At 39.1% G+C, this 7,164-nt stretch overlaps 1 long non-coding RNA gene across 1 annotated transcript; it reads left to right on the forward strand.

The window, feature by feature from the left end:
• Positions 1 to 2,455: 2,455 nt before the first annotated feature.
• Positions 2,456 to 5,220, forward strand: LOC145716714 (uncharacterized). Its single transcript, XR_014139511.1, has 2 exons — positions 2,456 to 2,854; positions 4,988 to 5,220. It is a non-coding gene; the product is annotated as an uncharacterized LOC145716714 (long non-coding RNA).
• Positions 5,221 to 7,164: the final 1,944 nt, after the last annotated feature.

Below are 7,164 nucleotides of genomic sequence, written 5' to 3' on the forward strand. Positions count from 1 at the left end.
AAAACTAAGTTGGAAAACATCATGCCAATAATTTTCTACATGTAAATAAGTATTGAGAGTAGAAATATGATAGGGAAAAGAAGATAGTTTGGATGTATACTATACTATAGTACAATAATACCACTAGTATATTGAAGGGCTTACCAAACTTTTGACAGGGCCAGAATGAAAAGAAAGACTTTTTATTTACTTATTTTATTTTATTTTTTTTTAATGATTTTATTTATTCATTTGTCAGAGGGAGAGAGCCCAAGCAAGGGGAGCGGCAGGCAGAGGGAGAAGCAGGCTCCCCGCTGAGCAAGGAGCCCGATGCGGGACTCGACCCCAGGACCCTGGGATTATGACCTGAGCCGAAGGCAGATGCTTAATCGACTGACCACACAAGGGTCTCTACTTATTTTATTTTTTAGAGTTAAGATGAAGGGGCTGCTTGCTGGCTCAGTCGGTACAGCATGTGACTCCTGATCTTGGGGCTGTTAGTTCAAGCCCCATGTTGGGCATGGTGCCTACTTAAAAAAAAAATTGAGATGAAATGAAACATTTTAAAGTGACCAATTCAGTGGCCCTTAGTACATTCACAATGTTGTGTCATCACCACCTCTATCTACCTAGTTCCAAAACATCCTCATCACCTCAAAAGGAGACCTCATAAATGTTAAGCAATTTCTCCCCATTCCTAGCTCCCCTCAGATGCTGAAAACCACTAATCTGCTTTCTGTCTCTACAGATATATCTGTTCTAGACATTTCATATAAATGGACTCATACGATAGGTGACCTTTTCATGATCTCAGAGTTGTGAGATCGAGCCTGCATCAAGCTCCGTGCATAGCGCAGAATCTGCTTGGGACTTCCTCTCCCTCTCCTTCTGCCCCTCCACTCCACACACGTGCACACCTGCTCGCTCTCTTTCTCTCAAATAAATAAATAAATCTTAAAAAAAAACCAACCCAATAGGTAACCTTTTGTGTCTGGCTTCTTTCAGTTAACATAATGTTTTTGAGATTCAGCCACATTGTAACATGTATCAGTACTTCCTTCCTTTTTATGCCTGAACAATATTCCATTGTATATGTATATCACAATTTATGTATCCATCCATCAATTGATGAACTTTTGGGTTATATACATTTTTTGGCTGCTGTGAATAGTGCTGCTATTAACACTCATGAAAAAGCTTTTGTTTGAGTAGTTGTTTTAAATTCTTTTGGGTATATCCCTAGAAGTAGAATTGTTAATTCTTTAACTTTTCCCACTGCTCATAGAATCCAGCATAACCTGTCCCTGAGCTACTTGCTTCTTGGAGAAGCAAATGCCATTAGCAGGGTAGAAGAATTCTATTTATTAAGAACGAGAGTCTGATATATTCAACAGACAATAAAAAGGAAAAAACTCTTAAGAGATGTACATATATTTTAGAAGATATTCGAAAATACAGTTATTTAAGATTTGACAGTTATAGGAGCTAATTTTCATATTCAAGAGTCAGTCCTGGGGCACCTGGCTGGCTCAGTTGGAAGAGCATCAGACTCTTGATCTCGGGGTTGTGAGTTCGAGGTCCATGTTGGGTGTAGAGATTACTAAAATAATAATAATAAATGAAATTTTTAAAAAAGTTCCAAATCATTCAAGATCAAAGGCCTATTTATCCATTACAAGATTCATTTGCCCTTCAAATATATAGTCACTAAAATATTTGGCTTGATGAAAAAAATATTCAACTCTATCAAAAATAAAAGATATGCAATCAAAACATGAAAGATGCCATCATTTAGATATGATATTGACCAAGATTTAAATAAATTGATAAGTAAGTGCTAATCAAGATCCAGGGAATCAGGGCTTTTCTTTACAAGACTGCTAAGAATGCAAACTGATACAAGTTTTCCCTGGACAAATTGAGCAATACATATAATTCCTTAAAAAAATGTTTATATTCTTTGACTCCATTATTCTCTTTCTGAGTATTTGACCTTAGAGGATATCCATGAATATTCATGATGATTTATAAATATGTGATTCATTTTTAGTGTTATTATAACCAAAAATTGAGAGCTATCTAAAGTCCATCAATAGGGAATTAGACATCAGTTATGCTTCATGCCTAGGAAGAATACAGGTGCAGCCAAATTGTTTTTTGGGTAGAAAATATTTAATGACTTGGAATAATGTCCATGATATATTTTTAAATAAAAAAAAAATATGCACACTACAATACCAAATTAAAAAAGAAAAAGATCTACAGCATTAAAAAGTCAGGTTCCTTCCTCTGTAAAAGGGATAATAATAGTATGCCCCTCATGGAATGGCTATAAAGATGAAATTCTTTTTTTTTTAAGATTTATTTATTTGAGAGAGAGAGCGCACAGAGGGAGAGGGAGAAGCAGCGACCAGCTGAGCAGGGGGAGTGATGCAGGGCTCCATCCCAGGACCGCAGTATCATGACCTGAGCAGAAGGCAGATGCTTAACCCACTGAGCCACCCTGGTGCTCAAGGATGAAACTCAGTGAGAACATCCATGTTCCAATGCATAGCATCGTGGCTAGCATATTTGAAGGATTCAGTAAATGTTAATTATTGCTATTGTAGTCGTCAAAAGATATGCATAAAATGCTAGTAGTTATTCCCCAGTAGTGGAATTGTGAGTGATCGTAATTTCCCTTTGTATGTTTCTCTATATTTTCCACAATTAATGTGTTTTTGTTTTGTAAGCAGGAAAGAGGAAAGAAAAAGAAAGAAAATATTAAAAGAAAAAAGCATTGACTCTCTCCAAGCAAGATCATTCTGCTTAAGATAATCCTATTTCCCCGCCAAAGTGGTTCTACAGTGAAGATGGATTTTGATATTTTCCAAAGGTATCCTAATCTTTGCTACCTTCTCTTCTGAGAAGAGTAGAGGTAAACAGTGCTATCAGATCAGACAACTAAAACATGCTTCCTATCAGGTCAACTCTCCAGGATATTTCTTTTTTTTTTTTCTTTTTCTCCAGGATTTTTTTTTTTTTTAGATTTTATTTATTTATCTGACAGAGAGAGACACAGAGAGAGAGGGAACACAAGCAGGGGGAGTGGAGAGGGAGAAGCAGGCTTCCCGCTGAGCAGGAAGCCTGATGCGGGGCTCGGGGCTCGATCCCAGGACCCTGGGATCATGACCCGAGCCGAAGGCAGATGCTTAACGGCTGAGCCACCCAGGCGCCCCTCTCCAGGATATTTCTATTCTCAGATATGAAATAAGATTTAGAGAGCAGTGCTTTAGAGGTTGGGCAAGAATTTTGAAAAGCCAGGATTTACAACATATCTGGACTCTTTTTTCTTATTAAGTACTACAAACTGAAAAACTCAATGATGGGTCACTCATTTACATAAACAAATGAAAAAACTTGGATTATATCATTTACCTGCTAACATTTTTTTCTAAAGATTTTATTTTTAAGTGATCTCTATACCCAACCTGGGGCTCGATTTTACAACCCGGAGATCAGGAGTAGCATTTTCCACCAACGGAGCCAGCCAGCCCCTACCTACCTGCTAACATTTTTGATAGCACTGGTTTGCCTAACTTAGAAACTACACGTTCCTCACTCAGCCAGGCACGTAAGCCATCTGAAAGATAATTTTTTCGGATGCCTTGAAACGTGTTTTGTTGTTGTTGTTTTGTTTTCTCAAATCTAAGGTTTGGAGTTTCTGGCTTTGGGACTTTAAATTCACACCCACAGATTAAAGGGTCAAGAGCAAATTCCAAGAACTCTGTTGTTTAGGTGTCACTACAATATATGTAGTTGAAAAGGAAACTAAGGAAGGCGTCAGGGAAGGATCCGTGTATTTTTTTTTTTTTTAAGATTTTATTTATTTATTTGACAGAGAGAGAGAGAGATAGGGAGAGCAGGAACACAAGCAGGGGGAGTGGAAGAGGGAGGAGCAGGCTTCCCACCAAGCAGGGAGCCCGATGTGGGGCTCGATTTCAGGACCCTGGGATCATGACCTGAGCTGAAGGCAGACGCTTAACTACTGAGGCACCCAGGTGCCCCAGGATCTGTGTATTTAACAGTCTTCAGATGTGGTGGGAAATTCCCCGCCATGTGGTTAGGTGGAGTCAGTCCCACTTTTAGCCAATGGCCTGCCCCTATTCTCTGGCCACAGTGATTGGCTCAGCGATGGGCACAAGACCCAGGTTAGACCAATCAGACTCAGTCCTGGATATTTGTTTCAACTGTTTCCCACTAACCAGGGAAGTTAAAAGATGTGGCTTCAGAGCTTGAGGCTGCTGTCTGCTATGTCCACTTCTGCTATGTCCTTGCAACTAAAGGGTCTTGATACAGGAAGAAAAAATAAAAAAGCCAAAAGAGGCAAGATCTTAACAATAATTTTTTTAAAGTTTTTATTTTTTTTTTAAAGTAATCTCTAGATGCAACATGGGGCTGAAACTCACATTCCCAAGATGAAGAGTCCCATGCTCTACCTACTGAGCCAGTCAGGTGCCCCAAGATCTTAATGATAATTAATCAAAAATACATGATATTGTAAGTACAGATGGTCCTGATTTACAATGGTTTGACTTAGGATTTTTCAACTTTAGGATGAAGCAAAGAGATAACGTATTTAGTCAAAACGTACTTTGAATGTTGGATTGGATCTTATCCCTGGCTAGTGATCTATCCACAGTCCCTGGGATCCTCTCTTGATGTTGGGCTGCTGCAGCTCAGAGTCAGCCACACCATGATGAGGGTCAACAACTGATACACTGACAGCCAGTCTGCACCCATACAACCATTGTTTGTCACTTTCAGTGCAACATTCAGTAAATTACTGATAGTCAACACTTTGTTATAAAATAGGCTTTGTGTTAGTTGATTTTGCCCAACTGTAGGCTACTGTAAGTGTTTTGAGCATGTTTAAGGTAGGCTAGGCTAAGCTATGATGTTCACTAAATTAGATGCATTAAGTGCGTTTTTGACTTACAATGTTTTCTTTTTCTTTTTTTTCCCCCAGTGTTTTCAATTTATGATGGGTTTAACCCCATCATAAGTGGAGGAAGTACTGTTATTTAAAATCGAACACGAGGGTGCCTGGGTGGCTCAGTTGGTTAAGCGACTGCCTTTGGCTCAGGTCATGATCCTGGAGTCCCGGGATCGAGTCCCGCATCGGGCTCCCTGCTCGGCAGGGAGTCTGCTTCTCCCTCTGACCCTCCCCCCTCTCATGTGCTCTCTCTCATTCTCTCTCTCTCAAATAAATAAATAAAAAATAAAATCTTTAAAAAATAATAATAAAATAAAATAAAATCGAACACGATTGTTTGGCACATTGGTCATGCACATATTTCTTCAGTTATGGCTCATTGAACAAGATGCTGTATCTCTAAGACTAACATTCTTCTCTCTCTCTTTTTTTTTTTTTTAAGATTTTATTTATTTGACAGAGAGAGGGAACACAAGCAGGGGGAGTGGGAGAGGGAGAAGCAGCCTTCCCACAGAGCAGGGAGCCCGATGTGGGGCTCGATCCCAGGCACCCCAACATTCCTCTCTTAATCTATCCTTCCATCCTGTCTAAACTTAACCTAGGATTCGTCCTATTTCACAGAAAGTGTTTTTTCAAATGTCAAATGAAATATTAACTATTCAAATAAAAGAGGCCATTCTAAATCAAGAGTTACCTTGAGTTAGAATAGATAAAAATCAAGTAGAATTGAGTCAGTTGAAACAAAAATCTTCAGTGCGAGGTCAAAAGAGCTCTGTTTTGGAAATCTTTCCAACAATGCTCAAAAGAAAAGCCTATTTTATTTTCGGAAATGCAGTCAGATGGGTGTTTAGGAATAAAATTACTGCAAGCACTGTGGCTCTAGAAGGCGTAAGGGTTTAGAATGAGGATGGACAAAATATTGACATTTTAGGGAACAATGACGAAGCATGTATATTCTTATGTAATAAATGAATGTGGTGATGGAGAAGAGAGAAATGTTTATCTTGTTCATTTATGAGTTGACTTAATGTTTGCATTCCATTCTGTCTGCCCAATGTGTCTGTAATGTGAATGCGTATCAGCCTGTCTGCCTTGGATTCTAAACTGTTAGAGACGAGGCAAGGGTTAGCTAATTCTCTCTGTGAATCATTTAGCATGGCATAGCAGCACACACAATTAGAGATTTAATAAATGTGTTTATTATGACCTTAGGAGAGAGGCTTAGTACCTGCCATCACTTCTTAAGAGGATGGGGAAAGTTGACTTGATCTATTTTTCATATATTGTTAGCCACGGAACATATGCTGAATATGATAGCCAAGGCCTATCAGGGATGTCTACTGGTAAATGTCTGTATGACATAATAAGAAATATATTTGGTCTTCATCCCTGGTTCCTGGCACAGAGCTAAAACTGGTGGAATTTCCTGATAGGAATGTCTTTTCATTCTTTTTCTCATGGGGCCCCTTTTGAGCACATCTGAGTTTATGCTAATGAATGACCTAGTGATGGAGCTGGTCACCAGAAAGCCCAAGGTTGGTCTTTTTTTTTTTTTTTTTAACTGACTTCTAGTTTAGTTACACCGACACTGTATGATTGCTATTCTTTAAATTTGTTAAAGTGTGTTTTATGGCCTAGAATGTGATCTGTCTTGGTGAGTGTTCTGTGTGAGCTTGAGAAAAATGTATATTCTGCTATTGTTGGATACGGTCATTTATAGATGTCAATTATATCCCGTTGACTAATGATGTTGTTGAGTTCAACTATGTCCTTACTGATTTTTCTGCCTGCTGGATCTGTCCATTTCTGAGAGAGGGGTGTTGAAGTCTCTAACTGTAACAGTGAGTTCCTCTTTCTAGGTCACAGTGATGAAAAAGAGAGGATATTTCTGGAGAACAGAGATGGAGAAACTTTTTGTTTTCAAGATGTTATTTATTTATCTATTATTTATTTGAGAGAGAGACAGAAAGAGGGAGAGTGCGCATGAGTGAACAGAGGAGGGGCAGAGGGAAAGAATCTCCAGCAGACTCCAAGCTGAGCACAGAGCCTGGCACGGGGCTTGATCCCACAACCCCAAGATCACAACCCAAGCCCAAACCAAGAGTCAGACGCTTAACTGGCTGAGCCACCCAGGCACCCCTTAAGATTTTATTTTTAAGTAATCTCTACACCCAGTGCAGGACTTGAACTTATTACATGCTCCACCAACT

Source organism: Leptonychotes weddellii, chromosome 13, assembly GCF_054177405.1.
Source record: "Leptonychotes weddellii isolate Sample4059 chromosome 13, ASM5417740v2, whole genome shotgun sequence".
NCBI classification, from domain to species: domain Eukaryota; kingdom Metazoa; phylum Chordata; class Mammalia; order Carnivora; family Phocidae; genus Leptonychotes; species Leptonychotes weddellii.